This window comes from Pinus tabuliformis, chromosome 9, assembly GCF_031772625.1.
Source record: "Pinus tabuliformis cultivar Carrire ecotype Pingquan chromosome 9, CPIR1, whole genome shotgun sequence".
In the NCBI taxonomy this organism is placed as follows: domain Eukaryota; kingdom Viridiplantae; phylum Streptophyta; class Pinopsida; order Pinales; family Pinaceae; genus Pinus; species Pinus tabuliformis.
In genome coordinates this window covers 492118093-492144688 of record NC_142307.1, presented here as the reverse complement: position 1 = coordinate 492144688, position 26596 = coordinate 492118093, and the positions used below count along the sequence as shown (strand labels likewise).

Below are 26596 nucleotides of genomic sequence, written 5' to 3'. Positions count from 1 at the left end.
GGAGTTATGTTCATGCACATCTCGAGTCCTTCTTGGATTTGTCATTCAAACAAAGAAGTTATTCATTGTTCAAATATTTTTTCTAATTTTCTCATGCCAACTACCTCAATACACCTAAAGTCTCATTTCTCCTTCTTCAGCACTAAACATCTATCACTGTGCAAAATCCAAAGAGAAAATTTAGGTGCCATGTCAAGAAAAAGAACTAAGAAACCACATTTTCACTCCTCCAATGGCATGGCCATGGATTTCAAACATCAACGTCATAGCGAATGTACATAGGAAAAAATGGGATATAAATGCGAAGGATGAAATGTCTCATGGGACTAAAATTTCTCGTATACACTGTTTTTTCATCACAAAGGTCTTGGAATAGGCAGTTGATTCTTCCAAAAGACCCTCCTTTTTAGTATTATTAAAAATAAATGTGATACACTCAAAGCAGGGCACTCACCCTTTGATTCCTTTAATAACTTCAATAACAAGTCATTTGAGTGGCCTGTTTGGCATATTATTTCCATTTTTCCCGGGATTATGAATTTCTACAATAATTTTCCGAGCGGGCACTTATGTTTTGAAAGTGAACATTGGGCATTTATCCTTGTCCTCCACTCTATCTTCACAATTTGTGATCAAGTGGTCTTCCTTCATCACAAATTTAGCTAAGTAGTTTCTTGTCTTCCTTCAGCAATGACCCAAACAACAAGTGATTGTCCACACATATAGTCACCAGTAGAAAAAACACATCAATACTCATTGCAAGATCACTAAAGTTAGCTTTGAAATTTGACATGTTATCCCTCTCCATATCAAGATTCTCTGTAATAATCTATCAAACCAAATAAAAAATTGAAATTAGAGTGAGGAGGTAAATGGAGGAATTCTAGAAAATATGGTGTGTATGTCCAGTATCATTTAGACATAGAATATAAATGTTGAAAATATGTGTATTCAATGTTATGGATTGGGAAGGATGCAACATCACTGAATTACTCAATTTTCTGAAGAAAAAAACATAGTCTAGCAATGACTATTGTCAACTAAATTCAAATTGGACCTGAATGATTGGATTGTGTCTGTTCAAGCAAAAAGAACCAACTAATTTTATTAAAAATTCATTAAATTGTGATTATCAATCAAAATTTAAAGGTTTATATCACCTCAGAAGTAATTTTGTTGCTTAGAAAAATATAGGTTACCTGTTCTAGTCTAAGAAATCCTATTTCTAAGAAAACAAGTTATGCTTCTATAATCTCCTCTATGCCCTCCATCTCTTTCAACTAGAACTTTCCACTCTCATATTTTTCCCATTTGATCTTGATCAATTCAATTGCTTTAACTTTTCAATTTTCATCAGCATAAACCATTTTCTCAACCCTTCATATCACCTAGGGTCTTTACTGAACTTGGTGATAGCTTCCTAGTGGCCATAATCTACTCAGAAAAACTTAGCCCACTGCCAAAAAGTGAACAAAGACCCATAATCATGGAATTGTAGAAGGGTAAAAAATGCTATAAAATAATAGATAGTTAAATTTTTATTTATATGAAGATGAAAAAGACAAACTTGAGGCCAAGGATTCCCAAGAGCACGAGAATTGGGGGGTTGTGGAAGGAGCTCCAAATTCACAACATTATTGCATCCATGTCTTATGGTTGTTTCTATACAATCAATTCTAGTGTCTCTTCCTCCAGTGATAACCACCCTTCTACCTTTTGCGGAAATAAACATTCCATCTTGCAATCCACTGTCCAATAAACTCTTGGTATTTGATTGAAGGAACTCTATAGCAAAATATATTCCCATTAATTCACAGCCAGGAATGGGAATATCCCTGCAATATATATATATATATATATATATATATATATATATATATATATATATATATATATATATATATATATATACAAAACAAGAGCCTCAACCCCTATGGGAAAAATATGATTCAAATCAAATATAGAAGTGTAACTTGGTTCGTTTGCACCAAATGCCCAAAGCAGAGCATCTTTTTCAGCATAAAGCTTCTCCACAGAGAAAAGAGAGTCAACTCCAACATTTTCATTCACAACAAAATTAATACTTTCCTCTTCCATTAGAGAAACACATTGTTGGACAACATCAATTTTATCTATTTCCATATTAGGAACTCCATACAACATCAAAGCTCCAATTCAATCAACAGATTCATAAACAGTGATAGAGATCCTAGCATTATTAAGTTGATCAACAACAGCCAAACCAGTTGGCCCTCTTCCAACTGTAGAAACCTTCTTCCTACACCCAATGACCAATTCATATCGAGATCTAGTTCACCACATCATAGACAACAAATAATTTATTGTCAAAATGATAAGTATCATGAGAATGTAATTAAGAATTATAAATCAAAGACACATACCATGTCCTCTTCTCAGGTGGACGTCGAACCATTCAACCTTCTTAAAAATGTTTGTCAATGATGGCACATTAAATAATTTTAATAAGTACTATATTTTTAATGATTCCTAGTACACATGCACCTTCACAAGGGGCATGACATACACACCAAGTGAATTCAAGAAAATTATTTGTTTTGAACAGCCGTCGCCAACATACTTGGTGCAATAATTTATTCCATTCAGGTATTTTGTTCCCAAGAGGACATCTAATGTTATCGTGCATGGAGGAAAAGGTTTCACACATCGAGAATATAGAGAAGTGTACAATCTAGCAAAAGAAAAAAGATATAGAAACAAGGAATGTAATTAAGAATCTTTGCATTCTACAAGAAGGAAACACCCATGCAGTGAATATAACATATGAAGTTTGAACTGTATAACTACATTCTATTTCACTTTCTATTTTATTAAATAATTAGGGGAAAATAAATCATGTTTGGACTATAAATGGGTGACAAAAGGAGGTTCCACAATCCACAAACCTAGTTGTTTGTGTTATTAGTAGTGGCCGTGACTTGTTTTCCTCAACCACTTATTTCCAATCATTTATCTGTGTTGCAACATATTTATATGCAGGACTCTCATGCTCATACATCAGAAAACCGTGGTGCTTAACCACATTATCTATTTTTGCAAGTCTCTCTAGCACCACTTTTCGTTCAATTTTCTGCAAATTAGTTAGAAATGTTAGTCCCATGACCAAGCCATCACTCTCAACACTTACACAACTTAATATTTGATGACATTCTAAAATCATTTGAAAGAATCAAGGATTTTATACATTGGAGTTAATATTTGATGATGATATACGTTTGAAATTAAAAATAAAGAAAAAAAATGATTTGAACTACATGAAAATGTACCTTGTAAGCCTTGTCATTTTTTTCTTTGTTGATTTGAAGAAAAAAATTTGATCCTCTTCAGCTCCTTAAAGGCATCTTTCTTCATCAAGTCAACCTCCTATGGTTCCTTCACAATGTTCCTAGCCTTCATTTCTTGCAATAATCTTTTATAGTCTTGTCCGAATACTTTCATAAAATTTGGGTGGAAATATTCAAAATCAACTAGGGCTTCTCTTGTGAGTTGACTGTTAGAGTGATGTGGGTGCTATTATATCATCATATTTAGTGGAATGACATCATCTTCCTATTCAAAATTTTCATGGTCTACCAACTCGAGATTGCATCTTGGAACAAATTTTCCATCAAGATTAAGAACATAGGAAATACCTCCACTCATTCCAGCTGCAAAATTCCTCCGTTTTTTTCCAAAGATGACCACAGTTCCACCAGTCATGTATTCACATCCATGATCTCCTACTCCTTCAACCACTTCTTTCGCACTTGAATTCCTCACACAAAATTCTTTGCTACCATACCATTGAAGTACACTTCACTTGCTTCCCCATATAGAGAAACATTCCCAATGATAATGTTTTCTTTAGGATCAAACTGGCTTCTTCTAGGAGGGTAAACTATGATCTTGCCTCCTAATAAACCCTTTCCAAAATAATAATTGTTGTCCCCATCCAAATCCAAGGTAACACTTGAACAAAGGAATTCCCCAAGGCTCTCACTTGCATTTCTTGAGAGTTTAACATGAAATGTGTCCATGGGAAAACCTGTCATATTATATCTATCTGTAACTTCATGGCTAAGCATTATGTCACCAACTCTATTGAAATTCTTCATGGGCATCTCCATGTAAGTAGGTATACCTTTCTCTGGATATTCCTTTGAAATCTCGATTAGCTCTTGGTCAAGGGCCATATACAGACAATGATCTTGTGCCTGAACACAATATTGAGTAGCTTCTAGGTGAATCTTTGTTGCACACTGAAGTAGTAAAGAAAGATATATATTTTCAGGATTCTTATTATTGTCTATAAGCTCTTTATACATCACTTAGAAAATTTGCATGACCAACCATCTGATTTACAATTTTGAAACTCATCTCAGACATAATTTCACGAATATCTTTTTTTAAATATGAAGAAAAAATTAATGACATGTTCTGGTTCTCTTACAAATTTTTCGTGTAAAATGGGAACTTGAGTAGCAATACCAACCAGACATGTTTTTTATGACATTTTTGCATCATGATGCAACCTAGATTGTGATGAGCCTCATCATTGGGTAACTATATGGAACTTAATACACTTCCAAGATTACTAAAACCAACTCTTCTCATAATTCCTTACATGTTTTAATTATATTTTTCTTAGTGAGATGAGTAAAAGTAAGATGTTATGTCTAGTGGCCTAATGTGCATTGGTTGTAGGATTTTGGGAGAAAATCATGGAAATTTTGGCTAATTAAGGTGCAGGAACTCGAATGAGAAAATAAGGAGAGATTATGGGAGATGGATCTTCCTCATTAAATCCTCACTCATTCGAATATACCTCAATCAAATCACACTAGCTCGAAGTTGCAAGTAGCTGAGTCATGGAGATCATAGGCAGCCAAGCCAGTGACAGTTAAGAACCAGGTCATCTTGAGTTTGGGAGCCAAGCCTCCCTAGATTTAAGGAAGTTGTTGGAGATTTGAGTTGCATAAATAAGGAGGCCTAGTGCCTCATTAGGATTCAGATTTTTTATGTAAGAGCACTAAGCATTTTCAAGTTAAAGGATTGTGAAAAACCACTGTTATGTAATTTTTGATATGATAATGAGAATGATCATTTCCTTGATCCAACATTGATTTGACTTAGAGGGTTGAATCTCTTAGGTTGGGGACCAACCCGAACAACAGTGGTCCCTCTTATTGTACTTGTATTCTTAGGTTATTTCATAGATTAATTGTTGAATTGATTTTGGCATTGTTTCATTGCAAGTAGTGGTGAATTTGATTAGTTTGCTTCCATTTGTGCATAGCTTTAGTAGTAGCTTTAGAGAGATAAAGGAATACCAAAAAGCCTAATAGCAGGTGGAATTGGCCTCACTTCTCCCTTCGAGGACCATGGTTTGAGGACACACTCCTATTCAAAAAGACAGAATTCTGATTTCTTATGGAATTTAGGGTTTTCTGCTAATTAGACCAGCATCCTTTTAGTTTTCAAGAATAGGTTTCAGTTGTTATGTTTGATAACTCCAACTTTGTATTAGATCTCATGGTGTTTCACAATATTTTGCAAGTATTCCCATGCATGAACTAGCCGACTAAATAATGGAATTCGGTTTTCTTATGTTGATTGGAAATCTTTCTTGTTTGACATAATCCATGGGTAAATGTGAGTGATGTATGCATTCCAGGAGTTTCAATAGTGCAAGAAGATCTCATGTCAGTAGCCCCAGGCTAACGACATTCATCCATGATCACCAAAAAACACTAAGTCCATCAACCATTTCATCATTCGCTAAGAACTATTTTCTAGGTTTGTTGAGCAAATCCAACCATCTCACAAACTTTGGTTTGAGCTCTGAGAAAGTCCTAGCCACTCCCTTGCCTTATGTCTTACATCATTCACCTTCCCTAAGCCTTATACCACCTTCCAAACCCCTCCTTATGCTTTGGGCCGGATCTTGTAGGAGCATTAGGACATCCTATAGGACAACCTGTAGCGGCTTGTTTTGAGGCCAAGTTGAGGAAAATGCATCTAGAAAGTTAGGAGAAGACCCACGTTTGCCTCCTAAGCCATCTGACACTTCACAACCATCTCTAACCCACTTTCCATACCACCAAGAACATTTAGCATTCACATTTTCACAAAAAAAAGGACAAAAAGAAAAAAAGAGTTATTGTGTTCATTCATATGCACAACTGTAAAGTGTTTGATTATCTTAGATTGCATGCCTAAGATAGTTAGGATTACACACATGTTAGCTAGGAATTATGCTAAAGCAGTATCTCTTAACAAATATTTATATGAATGGTTTGTTTAACACATTTATTTCAGCCTTTCATTACTGCAGTAGACAATGTTTCAATTCTCTCAATTAGGGTAAAATTCCCCTTTCTTCATTAGTAATGAAACTTCTTCTAAATCAATAGAAGGTTGGTTTGAGAAACCATAGTGGTATATCACTAGATCAACAGTGAAAAGGAGTGTACCCATTTCATCTTCTTATGTATACAACATTGTCACCTCCAAGTTTGTACGAACCCTGAGTTGATAAAGTAAAGTTGGTAGCCCCAAGAGTTGCAACATTCTTGCTACAATACTAGTGCTCATCACTTTTTGGTGAAGTTGCCGGGGAGGTGTCTGAGTAGATGTGATTTCTTCTTTCTTTCTTCCATTTCTTATCTCTTCCTTTCAGCTCTTAGCTTCACTTCTTTTTAACAAAAGTAATTGTAAGTTGGTTTTCTTTGCTTTCCATTCTGTAAGTAAGATTTCATTCAGTAGTTAGTTCCATTCAGTATGTTATTTCAATTTTGAAATTATTCTTAAAGCTTGAAAAGAAAAACAAAACAAAACCACTTCTTTCATGCCTCGTAATATTAGGGATAACTTAGGAAAATTTCTTCCAAATACCCCCAACACTTCAAACATCCAAATTTCCCTCTTCTTCGGTGGTTGTGAATTGGAGGACCCCTTAGGAGAGCAACCAGAGATTTTTGAAGAGTCTACAGGGGGAAAAGAAGAATGAGAACCCATTCCACTAACCTAATGGCTGAAAATAGAAATGACAGAGGATATGGAGAAATAATTGAGGGCATTTTTCCCATTAGAGAAACCAATGGGGATGTCAAGATGAAAAACATAAGCTCCTCTACTCTTCCTCACTTCTGTGGCCTCACCTCGGAAGATCTAGATACTTTCTTGTTTGACTTTTTTGTCATATGAAGAACTTATGATTACACCACTGATAACCAGAGGTCGAAATTATTCCCATCGACTCTCAAGGATGCAGCTCTTCTCTGGTTCATGGGTTTACATGGGGATAGCATCACCACCTGGGCTCAGACGCAACAAGCCTTCAACAACAAGTATCAAGACTACTATAGGTCCAAAGACACTAAAGAGGAAATTTTTAGAATGACCTTAGGGAATGATGAGTCCTTAGAAGATTATGAGGAAAGATTCCACCTTAGCGACAAGAGGGCTAGGTGTACACTTGATCCTGAGTCACTGAAGCTGGTCCTACTCAAGGGGGTAAGGGAAGATCTTCTAGATACCCTAAACCTGCTAGCAAGAGGGGACATCTACCAGCTACCCTATGAAGATATCAAGACTAACTGTCTTTAAGAACCATTCTAGGGTAGTTAGGAAGAGGGGTAGGGGTAGTTAACCAATGGCCAACTAATTGTCTTCCAACACATCCATAAAAGGTGAAATTGGAAATCTACTGGAAGATTTCAAGAGTGAAATGCTGCAAACCCTTTCCCTACAAATTGACACTATACACATCAAGAGAAAGTAGGAGGAAGTAGAGAGAGCATTGGCCATCTTCTTCCCCATATGCACAAGGAGGCACCCTAGGAATGAATGTCCATTAATCCCTATAGAAATCTGCTCAGTCTATGAGGAAAACCACTCCAAAGATAAGTGCCCTTCTCTACCTAGACTAAAAGCTGTGTATCAGGGAACTGAAGGGATGACTAAACAAATCTGCTACACAAATCAAAGTAGGCCTCATGGGCCTCAACTGTACCAGCAAGGCATGCAAGGGTCATCCTATGCATATTACAACCTTAACCAAAACACATCCATTCCCTCTTGGAGGCCCCCTACTCATCCATTCCCAGCCAACCAACCAGCCATTTCAGCCATATACTCCTCCACATCCTCAATGGAATGCACCACCTCAGGGGTGGAGGCCCCCATACAACAATTCTCTAGCTTTATTTCCTTCACCTCCTACTCAACCACAAATTTTATGCCCTGTTCCACCTAAACAACCTCAGATGCCTGCCCAACCAAATCCAAACCCAAACAACAGACAAGCACAACAAGTATACAGTGGAGAGACATCCTACCCTGCTTATGCTATGGAAATTCAGGAAATCAACCTGAGGTCTGAGAGAGTACACCCGAACATCCAACCTCCGTCTCCACTAAGGGAGAGTGAGGAGGAAAGAGAGGAACATATACCTAGAGTGAATCCATCACCCTTTCCTGAAATATTAACTCATCCAGTCCAGTCTACCCCAAAAGAGAATGAACTTCTGGGTGAACTGAAAAATATATGTGTCAAAATTCCACTTGTCCAAGACATTAAGGATGTACCTATTTACAACAAACTGATTAAAGAGAAGTGTTTCAAACATCCAGGGAGGAAAAAAAGAGACACCCCTACCATTAAAGTCATTGGACAACTGTTTGAATTAATGTTGGGGCAAGTAATTTGCTCAAAGTATTTAGTCTCTGGAAGCCCTGTAGTAGATGTTCACATCAATGGCACCATTGTCCCACACACCTTGATTGATCTTGGGGCTACCATTAATGTAATGACTAAGGACACCATGCTCAAGCTAAATCTCTAGGGTTCATTAAGAAAGACCACAACATTCTTGCAGCTTGCAGACCATTCCATAATGGCCCTTGAGGGGATTATTGAGGATGTGATGGTCTCCATTGATTCGTAGGAGTACCCTTCTGACTTCCTAATTCTTCAGCCTAAGGCTAAGATTAGTAGTTATCCTATCATACTTGGGAGGCATTGGTTAGCCACTATCAATGCCTACATCAGCTGCAGGGCTTGAAACATTACTATAAAAAATGGGCATCTATCCAAGCAGTTGATCTCGTACCCTCCTGCTCAGCCATCTTTAGAACATGATTTACCTTTATGGCTAGAAGAGGAGGAAGAATATGAAGTTTACTCAACCCAAATCTATACCCTAGAAATTGCCATGGGAGGAGGACAGCCATATGAAGATGATTTGATTGAACACATCTTCCAAAATCCAACCCCCAACACCTTGTCCTCAGAGGAATTTGTAAAGGAAACCAAGTGCAACCATCATATTGATTTATGCTTAGTTGATTCAAACCCTACTCATGTCAAGACAATAGAATCCAACCCTGAAAGAACTTTGAAAATGAACCCCTCTCTTTTTGTACACCAAGAAGAAGAGTTGTCCAACATGCTAAGGGAACGTTTGGATGCCTTTGCTTGGAGTTACAAAGAAATGAAGGGAGTGCACCCCTCAGTGTGTACTCACCACATTTATATCAAATAAGTTTGCAAACCAGCCCGATAACCCCAAAAGAGAGTGAATCCAACTGTTATAGACATTTTTGTGCCTTACAGCATGAAGCATGAAATGTCCATAATCTAAGGGATCCAAAGTCCCTAAACATGTTGTTCCTACCCCTAGAGGAACAAGGTCAGCAAACCACAGCACTAAATATCAGTTCTCCACCTGAAAACACTCAAAAACAAGCAAATTCTGGATCATGTCAACTGCTCCACTGAGCATCTGCGCTGAATGTCAAGTGCTCCACTCTGTACCTGTGCTGAATGTCAACTGCAAAGAAAGCCACCTGCGCTGAGCGTACTTGGACAAGTGGCACAGTCATTCCTCAAGGTGTTAGCGCCCAGGAAGCTTCCAAAATGACACTTGGTTCAAGGAATTCGCCTGGTGACGAGTAAGAGGATCTAGATCTCCAAGTGGAAGCAAGAACCTCCAAGTGGACTCAAGAACTGAAGAATAACTGAAGTGAGAGAGGACACTAGTCAGCTCTCGAGCTGACTCATCCTTTCTCCAAAAATCCTATATATAGATCTCTCTCATGAGGTCTAAAGAGGCTGGAATCTTGTGAATGTAAGGAAGTGCTGTTGGTTTGAGTTTAGAACTATTGGGTGATTTGCTTTGAAGGAGGTGAAGAGGAGATTTCTTTCTGCTGGGAAGGTGATGCTGGATTGGGCCTCTTATGGTTGTATCACTTCCTGAACTTTACTTCTTCCATTAATAAAGCATTTGAGGTTCCTCTATATGCATGTGTCTCAATGATGTATTGTCATACTTGTGTATTTGATTTATTCTAATCCTTGAATCAGTTATGAATGTATGCTTCTTGTAGTTTCCCTCTCTTGCCATTTTGCAGGATCTTGGTGTAGCTGGGCTAGTGAAAGAGCAAGGAGCTGGGAGCAAGAAGCAAGGAGAGAAGATTGGATCAACCATTAGCGAAAGATATCGGTTAGTGGATCCCTTTCTCCCCTATTTTACTTTCATAAAGAAGAAATCTTAGATAGCTTTGCTTTGATTGTTGCTGAGGTACTATCACCCTTAGAGTGGGATAGGGTCATTCAGTATTGGATACTTTTCCCTACAACAAACTGGCGACTCCACTGGGGATCGTATCTTGTTGGTTGTTTGTGTTTTTGCTATTCATTTCATAAACACAAGGAGTACCGAATCGAACTGCATTTGGATCTTTCAAATGCAAAGTAGAGGGCAGCTACTCTAGCTCAGTTTCTGGGCATGTTTATGATTTGAAGAGCTGATCCACAAGGACTCTGAACAGCTCTTAGTGATAGCTTTTCATCCTCCTAATTACCCTTTAGTGTGTACTTGATTGATAGCTTTTGATTTGGCCAAAAACTGTGAATTTTTGAGCAATCTGTAACCCGGAAACCAAGAGAAACGAGAGTTTCTCTCTTCATTGCAGGCACTGTGAAGGCAGTCTGCATTTCATCGCAGGTCCCGAAGGGGCTACCTGCGTTGAATGTCAAACTGACAGTGTACTACCTGCGCTGAACCAGTTTTGCCTTGTGCTACTGGGGTTCCCTGCTGTTCATTGCCCTGTTTTCATCCTTGTTTTTGCAGCCTGTTATCAGTAAATGTACCTATCTGAAACCATCTTTCCTTCCCACTATTCCGCCTCGGTTGTATAAAGAAACTGTATTTGTTCTTTGTGTATTTCTTACATCATTTGCAGTTTCCCATAACGAAAAGTGAACTGGTCTTGCTGTGGCCTCTTAGATCTAGACCTGTGATAAGTGTCGTATTGATCTTAAGAGTTAGTTTGTTTGCTGTTCATAGCTGATTGAGCTTTTTCTTTCGTCATATGGTTTGAATTTATGTATTTCTAGTGTTGAAACAAGTAAATCTTAAGGTGTCCTTTGATTTTGGAAAAATCTTGTTTGCTTTCACTTGAAATTGAATTCAAAGATATACAACAGCTTTCTTTTTGTAATACATCAACATTAAGAAAAAGAAAAGAAATACCTGCATTTTGCATTTGCATTTTTGATAAGTTTGCATGTTGATTTAGGAGAAAGTGCATTAGAGTGTGCTGATTGCTCTTTGAGAAAAGATAGTCGCTCTCTTTTCCCTTAGTAGCTAGGATTTTCAAAGTTGAAAGATTATAAAGCTTGCTTATCATCTTAGACTGCATTTAGGAATTTGTACCAATACATCTCGTGGTGATCCTGAAAGACAAACTTTAAAAAAGATCAACTTAAAATATATTGAATGAACCTAACAACGCTTTGCAACATAACGCTCACAGTAGAGGTCTAGGTAGAGACGTGTTCCGGCGTCGTTAAACGTAGTGACTGTCGATCTCTACGAAGGTGGGTGATTCCTCCTGAGAGACGATAGCACTAATACGGACTTGTGCTCCCACGTACCGTCGCGTATATATTGGGAGACACCTATAGGCATTTATCCTTTATCCTTAGGAAGCCGTGTCAGCCGCCCTACTGATTGCGATGCAGTGAACACAACATTCACGAAGATCGACCACCCGTACCGTAAAACGTATTCTGTGGTTTCGCGAAAAGTTTGGCACACCCTCTGCCTAGATCTCCAGAGCAGTTTCTTTTGGCCTTTTTCAAACTCTATAACTGAAAAAGTCCATCCGAGCATTTGTCACTTCGGGCTCGTTAAAACATCGAAGGAGACTAGAGTCATCTTTAGCTTTTTCTCGACTCTTTAAAACTGAAAAAGCAAGTTGTGTCTAAAAGCATCTAATAAAATTCATTCAATTCGGAAATATAATTCCCCCTTTTGTATTTTAGTTGATCGAGTAATCCGCAACCGTGGAAGAAAGTCAATTGAAACCCCGTCGTTCACAGAGGCTTGCGAGTCAACCGTCTTTGTCTCCGGAATCGAAAGTAGTACGGACAAAGCGAACTCGCTTAACCGGGTCGAAATCTCCTATCAAAGTTAGAACAATTGTTCCAACAACATCTGAGATCCCGGTTACTCCAAGTATTTCTGGAATCCCTGCCTCTATTGAAGAAGTTCAACAGCCACAGAGGGACAGTAACACTGATCCTGGTCTGGGAACAAGTACTTGCATAACTGAACCAGTTCCATCTGTAACCGGTCCAGAGAGTATTGTTCCTCAAACAACTGTCACTATCGAAACAACCCCTTCTTCAGCACCAGAAATCTTTTACGGACCTGACGGTCTTCCTCTTCCACCTGGTTTGATTGCAATAGAGGAAATCGTAGAGGACCCGCAAGCAAATACTCCAACTCATTTTGGAGTAGGTGTCACTCTTTTTCCTTCTACATCAGAAGTTTGTCCATCACCAGTGGAAGTTCCTGTAGAATCGCTAGGCAGTCTATTGGATAGACTTAAAATGTCTGAGCAACCGTCGACATCTAGGACTGTGTCGAACGACACAGTGACGGCAGAGCTCCCTGCCGCCACTCCAACGATGTTTGCCAGCGTACCATCTGTCCCAACTAGCTCTCAACAGCTAGAAGGAGTCCACCCAGGGACTATTTCGACAGTGTGGTCTGTTCCAGTTTGTTCTTCTGGTATAATACCCGGTAATTCTTATGTTGAAACTAGACAAATTGATCCCTATGGAGGTCAATTTGGGCCATCCAGTCCTTAAAGGCAAGCCATACCCTTGAGTTCCGGATTGCTACTGTATGGGGGGCAATATGCCCTTTCATTACCCCCTCCGGGAGGATACCCATACGGCAGTTCTCAACAGTGTTTAGGTTTGACTGGAGTTACGACAAGTGGTTGGGTACCTATGTTACCCCAACAGCCAAGAGTTGTGTATTCTATGCAACAATGTGTACCTATGTCTAGCATCCCGACGACGCCAGCTATTGTAACCATGTCGCAGGTTCAAATGATGCCTGTTGTATGTCAACCCCAGGTTGTAATGCAATAGCCCCTTGACCCTGCAACACAACCACAATCGCCAACTGCCGGGACGACACAAGTCCAAATGGGTACAATTACCCCGCATCTTGGTCCGTCGGTTAGTATAGCACAACAAAACATGGCTTCACAGCCATGGATGGTGCAGTACCAACAACCACAGTTCCAGCAGGTGTACCAAGGATCTGAGCAACAGATCTTTGCGAATAGTGGACAACCCTATATTCAAAACGGGTTAAATCAACCACTTTACAGTGGTCAAGTCCACCAGCCGTATCAGTCATACCAGTATCAATTGCATTATGCTGGTATGCAAAGGCCTACTGCTCAGGCGATTCCATCGTATCCTGGGTACGCCTCGCCAAACCTGAATCAACAGTTACCATTCGTGGCAACTTTAGAATTACCAGATTTACATCGATTGACGAACGATCCAATTGCCTATGCCCATTGGTGGCCAGCGATTCCTCACAAGCTTCCGTCGGACATTCCTAAATTCAATGGAAATCCTGGCGAAGACCCATCGAATCATGTGATGACTTTTCATCCGTGGTGTTCGTCGAACACCTTGAATGATGATTCGATAAGGCTTCGCCTTTTTCAAAGGACATTGACAGGTCTGGTGGCTAAATGGTATATTGAATTACCTAGAGCCTCTTTCGACAATTTCAGTTCCCTAGCCACAACTTTCTTAACCCACTTTCAGTTACCTATAAGGTACGAAACTGGAACAGAGATCTTAACCAATTTCAAGCAGACAACGGCCACACATATATCCGATCATATACATGAGTGGCATCGTCGTCGCAGAATGGTAAAGACCTATGTTCCAGATCAGCTATTAGCTGAGTGGTTTATAAAGTCGCTTCTTCCTGCTATAACAGAAGATGTGGCCAAGGGAGGGGTCGTAACAGAGGAGGAAGTTATTGCTCGTGCCCAGTATTTAGACTTAGTATATACTCAGTTTGGCACGCTCTATGATAAAATACCTGACGCCCCCAGACCAGAATTTTCAATTCCTCCTCCTCCTGGATCAAATAGTGACTCTCATGCCGGCGACGGTGTGATTGGCACTGCAAACACAAAGTCGACAAGGGATTCGAATAAGAAACCCCGTAAGACTTCGAATCAAAAGGCAAATCAAGAGGTTCTTGCTTCGGAAATAAATGCCATATCAGCAGATAAAGGCAAAAATTCCAATCAACCAGGAAGAAAGAAAAAGCAAAACAAAAAAAAGAAGAAAGAACAAGGAGAATCATCTCCTAAAAGATCTTCTTCAAACCCTCCTGGGAAAGGAAAACCAAAAAGTCCATGTTTTATATGTGACGAGGATCATTGGATAGCAGACTATCCATACAAAGCTGAGCTAAAAAGATTCTTAAAGAATTCACAAACCCCAGCTGTGTTAACTGATCCGTTTCCGAATCCAGGTCAAAATCTGGTTGATAGTGGAAATGCTTCCCCGTGCCAGGTGCTAATGTTGTCGACCTCCAAGCGACAGAATGATGCTTTGATTTCGACAAAGAACAAAGATTACGGGAATCCGCAGTCGTCGAACGGCAAAGAAAAAGATCAACCAAGCAGTTCAACGACAACTTCGGCAGGAGTTATGCCACCCATCTTTACGGGAAGCATTCCAATGATCCATGGAAACAATCATTCTCTCCAAAATATCGGAGTAATTTTCCTAAAAGACCCCACTTTAATGGGTACTTTTGCCCTACCGCCTTCGAGTAATCTAGCGGAAATGGCCACGATGGAATATGAAACCTTCTATTTCTAATGGATCTAAAGCTTTGAGGATAGTTCCTATCTCATGTCAACCTCGTTAAAAAATGAAATAAGGAGTCTAGAGGATAGTTCTTTTCTGTGTCAACCTCATTAAAAAATGAAACAATCCCCCAAAGTCTAGGGGGCATGCGCCTCGTTTGCATTATTATGCTGGGGGCATGCAAAATTTATCGAGCAGTTTTAGCACATAGTTCATGCTCGTTAAAAAATAAACGCAAGATCCGAGCAGTTTTAGCACATAGTTCATGCTCGTTAAAAAATAAACATAAGATTGTGAGCAGGCTTTCCCTTAGAGTTCAAGCTCATCCAGAAAAAATGAACCGGTAAATAACCATTGTGATCGTAAATTTATCAGCCATAAAAGCCTTGGTCGTGTTTGCACCTGTCACCTCCACCGTCATTTGGCCGATCGTTCACCTCCATATGATTGTTTACCCATTTTGAGGAACAGCTGCGAAGAGTGATTTCACTTAGCCATCCTTGTGACACTGCCGTGATTGGAAAATTCCAACCTGTACCTGGAATCTGCTGCTATCCCTGTTCATCACTCGTTCCTCAAAAGACGAGTCTTCTTTAAGCTCTTTTCATCTGACTCGTAAAATATGAAAAGTTTGCCGAGTTTTGGCCTTCCAGCTCGTTAAAGTGACCAGAAGAGCTATCCCTCCTCTAGATTTTAATCTTTTTGGACCCGAGGGATTATTGCACAAAAAGATCGAGCGCTTGTTTTGTTCGGCTCGTTAAAAGTACCGAAAACTCATCCCTTCTGTATTGTTTTATACTTTTTTGGACTTAAGGGATTAGATGACGAAAAAGGAAGTTTGGAGTTAACTTTCTGTACCTTTTCAGACTCTTTAAAAATGAAAAGGACCGAGTTTTCCTTGTCGTTAGACTCGTTAAAATGATTAAATAGCGACAAACTTGTCTTTAGACGAGAACGAGTTTCCCTATCGCTAGGCTCGTTAAAACATAGCGATGGGCTTGCCCGAAGGGCAGGTTATAGAACAAGCATATGTTATCCTCCTCAAGCTTGACAAAAATAAAGAGGTACTGGTCAGAAATGACTGGGGAAAAATTGGGAGAACCTCAAAGCTTTAATGGTAGCAAGTCGCTCTTGAACATGACACTTTTCCTCCGTACCACATCGGGTTGGGTTGTTTCATTCACCGGTCTCATCACCATGGTCTCGCCAAACCATCCATTTGGGGTAATGCTACCGATCCATCGCATCAGTGTCGTTATATGTTCAAGAGATGTTGTTCAGAAAGAGTCAACCATGTCCCATCCACTGCCATACATTATCCTTCATCCATTCATGACCGCCACCTTGAATCATATGTCACAGATTGTTTTTACCTCCACTAAAATCATTAGCTCCGTTCTGTGTCACTGATGTGGGATTCATTAAGGCCCTCCTTTGACGGATCGCTTCTTGTCGACTTCAGCTCATTATCCAAGAAGTTGATCTAGGGACAACCCCCTCAGTACTTTGAAGCTTGCATGCCTCAATGGCAAGTTTCTCACTTCCGGCGACAGGTATACATCAATGACCTTCGACCGAAAGATTTTACGTGGTGTTCGACGCCAAGTCCTTTATTCACACCACGTGAATTGTACTGCAGTACCTTGAGGGTCATTATCATTATCGGTGATTCCTCTCACGCTTGTTAACGGTTTACATCATTGACTGGTAATCAAGCGATGTCTTTCCATGTTCGACTTCAGCGCAATTCTCACATGGATCGACTTGTACTTAGAGTGAAGATCGAGCGAGTTTGAAGACCCCGGATCTAGTTTCATCCATCCGGGCTGCGATATATATTCAGGAAATATAAAAACATTTTACATGTACATCATTGCAGCAGATGATCATCCTACTCAAAGGATGACAATTTCAGCAGAGAATTATCAGTCTACCATCAGACGATCGTATGTTCTATGTACCAAAATGAATTTATAAAGCTGAGCATGGGAATTCCCGCCTCAGCTAGATCATGAAAGCAGAATGAAAAATAATGTATTGTATTGTATTTCATTACAGGTCACCTCTCAGCGATTGAATGAACTTCGGATCCTCCGGATAAAGCATTTCACCCGATAAATGACCTCATACTTTAGGGGGCAACTGTTATAGACATTTTTGTGCCTTACAGCATGAAGCATGAAATGTCCATAATCTAAGGGATCCAAAGTCCCTAAACATGTTGTTCCTACCCCTAGAGGAACAAGGTCAGCAAACCACAGCACTAAATATCAGTTCTCCACCTGAAAACACTCAAAAACAAGCAAATTCTGGATCATATCAACTGCTCCACTGAGCATCTACGCTGAATGTCAAGTGCTCCACTCTGTACCTGCGCTGAATGTCAACTGCAAAGAAAGCCACCTGCGCTGAGCGTACTTGGACAAGTGGCACAGTCATTCCTCAAGGTGTCAGCGCCCAGGAAGCTTCCAAAATGACACTTGGTTCAAGGAATTCGCCTGGTGATGAGTAAGAGGATCTAGATCTCCAAGTGGAAGCAAGAACCTCCAAGTGGACTCAAGAACTGAAGAATAACTGAAGTGAGAGAGGACACTAGTCAGCTCTCAAGCTGACTCATCCTTTCTCCAAAAATCCTATATATAGATCTCTCTCATGAGGTCTAAAGAGGCTGGAATCTTGTGAATGTAAGGAAGTGCTGTTGGTTTGAGTTTAGAGCTATTGGGTGATTTGCTTTGAAGGAGGTGAAGAGGAGATTTATTTCTGCTGGGAAGGTGATGCTGGATTGGGCCTCTTATGGTTGTATCACTTCCTGAACTTTACTTCTTCCATTAATAAAGCATTTGAGGTTCTTCTATATGCATGTGTCTCAATGATGTATTGTCATACTTGTGTATTTGATTTATTCTAATCCTTGAATCAGTTATGAATGTATGCTTCTTGTAGTTTCCCTCTCTTGCCATTTTGCAGGATCTTGGTGTAGCTGGGCCAGTGAAAGAGCAAGGAGCTGGGAGCAAGCAGCAAGGAGAGAAGATTGGATCAACCATTAGCGAAAGATATCGGTTAGTGGATCCCTTTCTCCCCTATTTTACTTTCATAAAGAAGAAATCTTAGATAGCTTTTCTTCGATTGTTGCTGAGGTACTATCACCCTTAGAGTGGGATAGGATCATTCCGTATTGGATACTTTTCCCTACAACACCAACTCTCAAGGATATAGTGAAAGAAGAATTGTAAAAGTTTTTGGATGTAGGATTCATTTACCCTATCTCGGATAGTGAGTGGGTTTCTCCTTTGGTGTTGGTGCGAAAGAAAAATGGGAAGTGGAGAATTTGTGTTGATTACAGAGAGTTAAACAAATCAACAAACAAGGACCATTTCCCTCTACCTTTCATTGACCAAGTGTTAGATGGCCTAGCAGGGAAAAATTTCTTCTCCTTCTTAGATGGGTTCAATGGATACAATCAAATATAGATTAGCCCAGAGGACTAGGATAAAACCACCTTCACCTGTCCTTAGGTTAATTTCACTTATAGGGTCCTTCTTTTTGGCTTATGCAATGCCCCTACGACTTTCTAGAGGGTAGTCTTGAGTATCTTTTCCGAGCTAGTCCATGATGCAGTGGAAATTTATATGGATGACTTTACACCCTATGGGTGTGATTTCTAGGAGGCTCTCTCTAACTTGGGTAAGAGGATGAAAAAATGCATTGAAATGAACCTATCCCTTAGTCCCAAAATATGTGAGTTCTTAATGATTGCGGGGACTATTCTAGGTCAATCAATATCCCAGAAAGGACTACAGGTAGACCCAAATAAGATAGCCATCATCCAAAGGGTCCCATCTCCACAAAAACATAGAGATGTTAGAAGTTTCTAGGTCTAGCCGGATACTACTAGAGATTTATAAAAGGCTTTAGCAAGTTAGCTTCTCCCTTGTTTTGGTTATTGGCCAAGGACTCCGAATTTGTATGGTCAGAAAGCTTTCAAGAATCCTTGGACTCCCTAAAGGACAAGTTGACTACTGCACCTATTCTCTGAGGCCCAAATTGGGCTCTTCCTTTCCATATACATGATGATGCCTCTCACAAAGCCACAGGATTAGCTCTAGGCCAGCTAGATGAAAAGCTACCTTATGACATTTACTTCATCAGTAAGAATCTATCAAAATCCGATCTAAACTACATAGTGACTGAAAAAGAGCTCCTAGATGTTGTGCATTCATTGAATAAATTTAGGCATTACATTACTGGTTACCAGACATTTGTACATACTAACCATGTTACAATTAAATACTTGATGAATAAACTCAATGTAAATGCCTGGATTATGAGATGGTTACTTTTATTGCAATAGTTTGAATTAACTATTATTGATAAGCCTGGAAAGGTGAATGTTGTTGCGGATTTTTTTATCAAGATTGAATTTGCTTGCAGGAGAGGAAGGAATGGTTGATGATCAGTTACAGATGAGCACTTATTCGTCATTTCAGTTCTCTCTCCATGGTTTGTTGACACAGAAAATTACTTGGTGTCTGGAGAGTTTCCACCAAATTTGTCCTCCAAGGAAAAGAGCAAGATTGTAAGGAAAAGTGTCCCATTCACTTGGATTGGGGACAACCTCTTCAATCTAGGCTCGGATCAAATTATGAGAATATGTGTTAGGGAGGAGGAATTATTTCACATCCTTCTGACCTGTCATGATGGACCTTATGGAGGTCACTTTGTAGCCAAAAGAATAGCATTCAAGGTACTACAACATGGTTATTACTGGCCCACTCTTCACCAAGATGTGAGGAGGTATACTAGTCAGTGTGATCCGTGACAAATGATGGGGAAACCTACCCCAAGGGATGAAATTCCTCTGAAACCTCAAGAGACTTTCAAGCCATTTAACAAGGATTTCATTGGACCTATTGACCCCCCAATCCAGGAAAAAGTAGTACATCATTGTATGCACTGACTATTTAACCAAGTGGGTTGAAGCCAAGGCCACCAAAGCAGCAAAAGAAGAAAAAGTGGTTGAATTCTTAAGGTAAAATGTATTTTAGAAGTTTGGGTACCCTAGAGAATTGGTCACTGATCAGGGAAGTCAATTTACATCTCACGTGATTGAAAATTTGTTAAGTCAACACAAGGTCAAGCACAAAACATCCACTCCTTACCACCCACAAGATAATGGGCAAGTAGAGGTAACAAACAGAGTGCTGGTAGGAATTCTGACCAAGGTGATTAGCAACGGTAGAAATGATTGAGCAGATAGATTAATTGAGGCCCCTCAGGTCTATAATACCACCTAGAAGACCAACACTTGATTCACTCCTTATGACCCGGTCTATGGGAAGAAAGCCCTTATGTCCATTGAAGTTGAATACAACACCTTAAGAATGGCAACACAACTAGATCTAGATCTCACCAGGGCACAACAAGAAAAATTGCTCTAGCTCAATTGGTTAGATGAGTTTAGGATGCAGGCCCTCCTACACACAAAGGTGACTTAAGTTCAAAAGAAAATTTGGCATTACAAGAATATAAATCACAAGCAGTTTCAAGAAGGTGATTGGGCTTTGTTGTAGGATTCCAGGTACAAGGATTTTAAAGGAAATTTAAGGACTAGATGGTTAGGGCCTTATGTCATAGAAAAATTTCATGATAATGGTTCAGTATAGATAAGAACCATTGATGTAGAGGTTATCCCTTTACTTGTCAATGGGTACATATTGAATATCTACAAGAAGCCCTTGTCAAAGCAAGAATTCATCAATAGCATCAGCAAGATAGTGATGGTGGTGGAGCAAGTCTCAGATTCCACCCCATAAAGTCCTTAAAAAAATTAAAAAAAAAAAAAGGAAAAAATAAAAATAAAGAGACTCAGGTGAAAACCTCCATGAGGAACCTAAGTCCCACTATTGGGTTGAAAACCTCTTGAGGCGACCCAATGCTGTTGAGAAAAAAATGAGAAAAAATATTAAGATCTCTAGGTGAAAACCTCTTTTGAGGCACCCAGAGCAGGCATCTAGGATGAAAACATCCTTGGAGGCAGACTAGTTGTTTTCTAAAAGAAAAAAATGAAAAAAGAGAGAAAAGGTAAAAATAAAAATAAAAAATGGAAATGTTGTTTGCAAGTCAAAAAAAAGGAGAATAAGTTCAGCTTGAGAGGAACAAGAGGACATATAAACTCCATATTTCAATCCCTCCATCTCATATTCTTCATTATTTTTATCCATTCTTCCATTTATGAAATCCTCCAGCGCAGTTTACACAGTCTTTGTGTTTTGTATAGGATTCCCTATAAACCTATAGAATTTTCCTGTAGGAATTACAGTGGACTTGAAATCCCAAGATAGGTGGTCTTAGAGAAAGGGGATGACAAGATGGTGTCTAAGAAAAAAATAAATAAATAAATAAATAAATAAAATAAAAATAAAAATAAGAATAAAAAAAATAAAATTAAAAATTAAAAATAAAAATAAAATAAATAACATAAATAAATAAATAAAATAAAATTCACTCCACCACATCATCACCATGCCTTCCATCACCACATTACCCCCACATCCATCCAATAAGTTAATTCAACAAAAAATATATATACAATTTTCAAAAAGAAAAAAAACAAATAGAAGAGGGAAAATGCATGAAGGCCACAACTCTCACCTACCATTCACTACAACCCTTCTCTACTCATGTCAACAACCATCATGCTCTAGAAGTGAAAAGAGTATGAAATTTTAGGGGAGAGGCAGCTACAGGACATCCTGTAGGTTTCCTGTAGAAAATCCTGTAGCAGCCTATCTCACAAAGGAAACTTCCCAGGGTTGCATCCATCTTCAACACAAATATTCCAAGGTTGAGAAAGCTCCTCCAGAGCTTAGCAGCAGCAGCAATATCACCACATCACTCTCCAGCACCTGCACATCAAAAGAAACAAGCATCAAAAGAGGCCAATATAAAGAAGGATATGCAACAAATACACAACACAAGAAATCATTCTCCAGCATGCATCATCATCAAAGCATCTTACCCATAGGTATGTCATCTTACTCATGCTCTCTCGTTAGTATGATATGATCAAAACTGTAGGATTATGTAAGAGTTGGTTTTATAAGCAAAGGTGGCCAGTTAACTTGGCCACCTTCAGCCAATCGACGAGGAGAAAACAATTAGACCACTCCACATGTGGTAGCAGTCAAATCAGAAGAAAAAGGAGATAAGGCCAAAAATGGTTAAGTTACGGAGGAACGAAGTGGGATATGATTACAAGGTAAGGTGGAATGATGGACTAATAGTGGGACCAATGGTCCAAAAGGAGGTGTTCATACTTAGACAGCCAACACACCATCCCACATGATCATCCATATAAGGAAATAAAACATTGATTCCCATGCAAAAGAGAGCATTAGTAATCTAGAGAATTCATCGAAAAGAGGTTGCTCTAGACCTTCTTGAAGTAGCACCTACAGGAGACAGTTAACATTTTGCAGTGCAGGAGGCCTACAGGATCCTACAGGAAAACCTATAGGATACAAAGCAGTCAATATACAGGATTATCAGTGGGCACTAAAGGAAGGAGAAATTGTTAAACACACATGGGCAGCCAGAGAAAATAGGAAAGATAAAACATGCAGTACAATTTTTATTAACAAATGATTTACATTTATAGTACAATATCTGACCATTGGGTTCCACATCCCAAGGTCTCTTGGACTCCTTTTGTCCATTTGGCTTCCACACTAACCCATTTAGGATTAGGTGTCCAACATTCCCCCCTTAATCCGAAGGGTTATGTATGAGTCCAAGAAGAGAGCTGTAATACAAAATGTGCAAAAAATGCGTGGCAGCACTAGGCTGAATGTGCTCTATGAAATGTTGGTATAAAGGGTGGTGGTTTAAGGATGACCACCAACACTGGAATGCTTAGTGCAGTTCCAGGAACTCTTCCAAAACTGGCAAGAATCTGAAGTCTTCTGCTAGAGGAAGTGCTCCTATTGCTTTGAAGAGGGAAACCTTCAACCATTAAAGGGAGGTCTCACCCCACATAAAAGGGAGAACTTCAACCTGAAAAGGGAAGTCTCAACCTGTGATGGTTTAAGGATGACCAACAACTCTGGAATGCTTAATGCAATTCCTGGAACTCTTCCAAAACTGGCAAGAAGCTGGAGTCTTCTGCTAGAGGAAGTGTTCTCAATTTTGTTCCTGGAATTCTTCCAAAACTGGCAAGAAGCTGAAGTCTTCCACTAGAGGAAGTGTCCCAGATTACCAACTGAAGGCATGTTCACAGGCATCTTTGTCTCTAGCTACAACTCTAAAACTGGTGTGGCAGGTTGTGGCTCACGCTCGCTTGATGTGGCTTTGAAGCTTGTAGATGACCATCATTTCCCCCCCTGTCAGATATAAGGTGAGAAGATGGAGAAAACTAAACTGCAAGACTGTTCAATACTCTGGAACAAGTTCTGACATGTGTTTGGAATATCTTCTTGGTTGTTGATGCCCATTGCCAAGAAGCGATCCATCCAAGATGAATCTTTGTTCTTGCAGGACGTTTGTTTTTGAAGCATTTGTTTGAAGAATGACTTGTTTTATGATAGTGCTTACATGGATGAAGATCAAAACAGTGATCTTTCATATGGCCAACTTGGTCACAGTGTTGGCATTTAACAATCTATTGTTGTTGTTGTTGTGGAAGAGAGGCAGAGTCTGGAACAGCTGGAGGTGAACTGTCATGAGGAGCAAGTGAACTGTCATGAATGAATCCTGCACTCTGAAACTGAATGGGCTTGGAGTAGTCTAGAATATGAAAGGACAAGTCCTTGTCATATCTAAGACCAGTTCTGTGCTTGTTGTGGACAAGCTGTTCCCAAGGTCTGATGATGGGCTTGGGAAGTGCAGACTGAGTTTCTACATCTGCATGTACAACTGCTGCTTTATTTGAATGAATGGTATCATTATTGACTAGCTGTTTATGGGAGTCTGTTTCAATCCTCTGAACAGAAACAGGTTCAGAATGATGACTCCACTGCTGTAATTCTTCCTACTGTAGCTTTGTTTCCAGCTGCAAAAACTCAATATTTTTCTGTGCATTTTGTAGACATCTCTGAATTTCTGAGAGAGATCCTATGCTGATTTGTAATGTGTCATCAACAGTAGATTGTATAAGAATTTTCATGAACTCTAATACTTCACTGATTATGGCCATTTTTCTTCAATGTTAGATTTACACCTTAAAAGCTGATCACAATTATTACTTAATGCATAAAAGTAATATCCACTCACAGTACACAGCAATATTTTGTACAAATGTGCAGCAAATGAATCAGGGAATCAATGCATATATATGTAGACAGAAACTATAATGGATAATGCCACAATTGGGGCAGCAGCAACTGCAAACTTGCTTGGATCCTTCAAGTACTCCTTCAAAAATGATGGCTATCAAAACACCATGTCATGGGCATTTAATATCAACGCATACCCATCACAACTCATAAAGATGCACTAACTATATTCCATATTACATATAATTTCATTGCATCGAATGTGTATGCACAATATTCAATAGATGCACATATACTATGATCAGTGACTCCAACGCTCAACCTCCAAAAGAGAACGCACAACAGAATTATTTTAATGCATTTTTCATGGAAATAAATTAACACATCACCATAAATTAAAGTAGGATTTGAATGCACAGTGAAGGATCTCCCAACCAGACTTCTGCCCAATAGTGTTTTTGACTCCTTCAAAATATAGCGACGTTATTGAGACTATTACTCATCAACGCCCATTTTCTCTTGATTGTTTCTTGTTCAGCTCTTAGTGCATCAATGAACTCATCAAATGGAACAACTTTGTTTTAATGACATCAATGTTATCTCGTAGCTTTCACCACAGTCTTCACAACATTAAATTTAGGCAACGTTCACCACGGTCTTCACAACGTTCAATCTAGGTAGCATTCCACATTATTCAATGCAGTTTCACCACGGTTCTCAGCAGAATTTCAAAAATTCCATCTTCCAGCGCAACCTTCAAATATACTCTTGACTTTGATGAAAAGAAAGCAAAGCCCGAGCGCCATTCAAGGCTCAAGCTCTTCCCCTTGTGTGACTATGGAATTTCGACATTGTCAGTCCTTTGTCCTCCTAATCTCTTCAGCCTTTCAAGGGACAAACTGACATGTATCTCTATCGTTCTGCGTTAAAAACCATATATTCACCAAATTACAAACCCAACAAACCAAAAAGAAAGGATCATCCGTGAACACGTGGCACATTTCCTACATCATCAATACGATCAGCTGAAAGAGACTGGAGGCTGTCGCTTCGTGAGCACTTCAAATTCGCTTCATAAATTAAAATATGAGCATTTGGGTACTGTTCCGGCCCCTTCTTATCTGCTTCCCCACCCAAATAAATAACATCTTAGAGTCTTTTTTATGTGGGTCTCAAGCCTGAGGAACAAAAATTACCCATCAATGCTGCACAAGATTTGCACGCGTATGGCGACATAAGAAGTTGGGGCAGGTAAAAACTGTTTCAGCAAATACCCAGCTCATCAATTGTGTCGAAAACGATGGAAAAGACGCAGTGACACCATCGCCATCGATGCTTCCTACAATTAAAGCCCGAAACTTTATGTGAAATTGAAAGTTAAAATGCGGTCAAAGGTTAAACGCCATGGAAATCTTCTTTGCAAATGACTTTTCACACCAGCGTGTGACCGCCATGTGTGAAAGGCTCAGGAAATCTCGAGGCTGGTAACCGAGCCTGGCCAAACCACTTTATGTCATCAGGAATAAAAAATAAATAAATGAACTATTTATGGGAATTTGAGAATAAAGAATCCCACGTCTTGAGATTGTTGGCCTGGAATCTACAGGGATAGTGTACAGAGATACCATTCAATACCATTCGCATAAAATGTTGATACCATTCAATGCCACACAGAGATACCATTCAATGCCATTCGCATAAAATGTTGATACCATTCAATACCCCAGCGTTAATACGCATTCATGACCACGCAGAGATACCATTCAATACCACGCATGAACAGCACATCTCCACGCTTTCGCTGCGCCACGCTCAGTACATCACCATTCAAACATAGATCCACTGCAATCTCTCCACGACGAGACTCCAGAAAACCTCCAAAGATTACAGAGCGAGCAATCCAGGGCCAGACCGCTCAAAAAATCGACAAAAAAACAATAAAATCACAGGCGAGTTTCCATACAAGCCAGAAATTCACAGATTTCAATCAAATCAGTGCGCTAAATGCAGGAAAAAGAACCCAAAACTTCGATTTTTTTTTTTTTTTAATACTTATACCGGTTGAGCTGCTTACAACCGATACACCTTGTTTCTGCAT

General features: G+C 39.4%; 1 pseudogene; it reads right to left on the bottom strand.

Annotated features, from left to right (window-relative positions):
- Positions 1-3402: 3402 nt before the first annotated feature.
- On the bottom strand, positions 3403-26596 carry LOC149149357 (glutamate synthase 1 [NADH], chloroplastic-like; annotated as a pseudogene).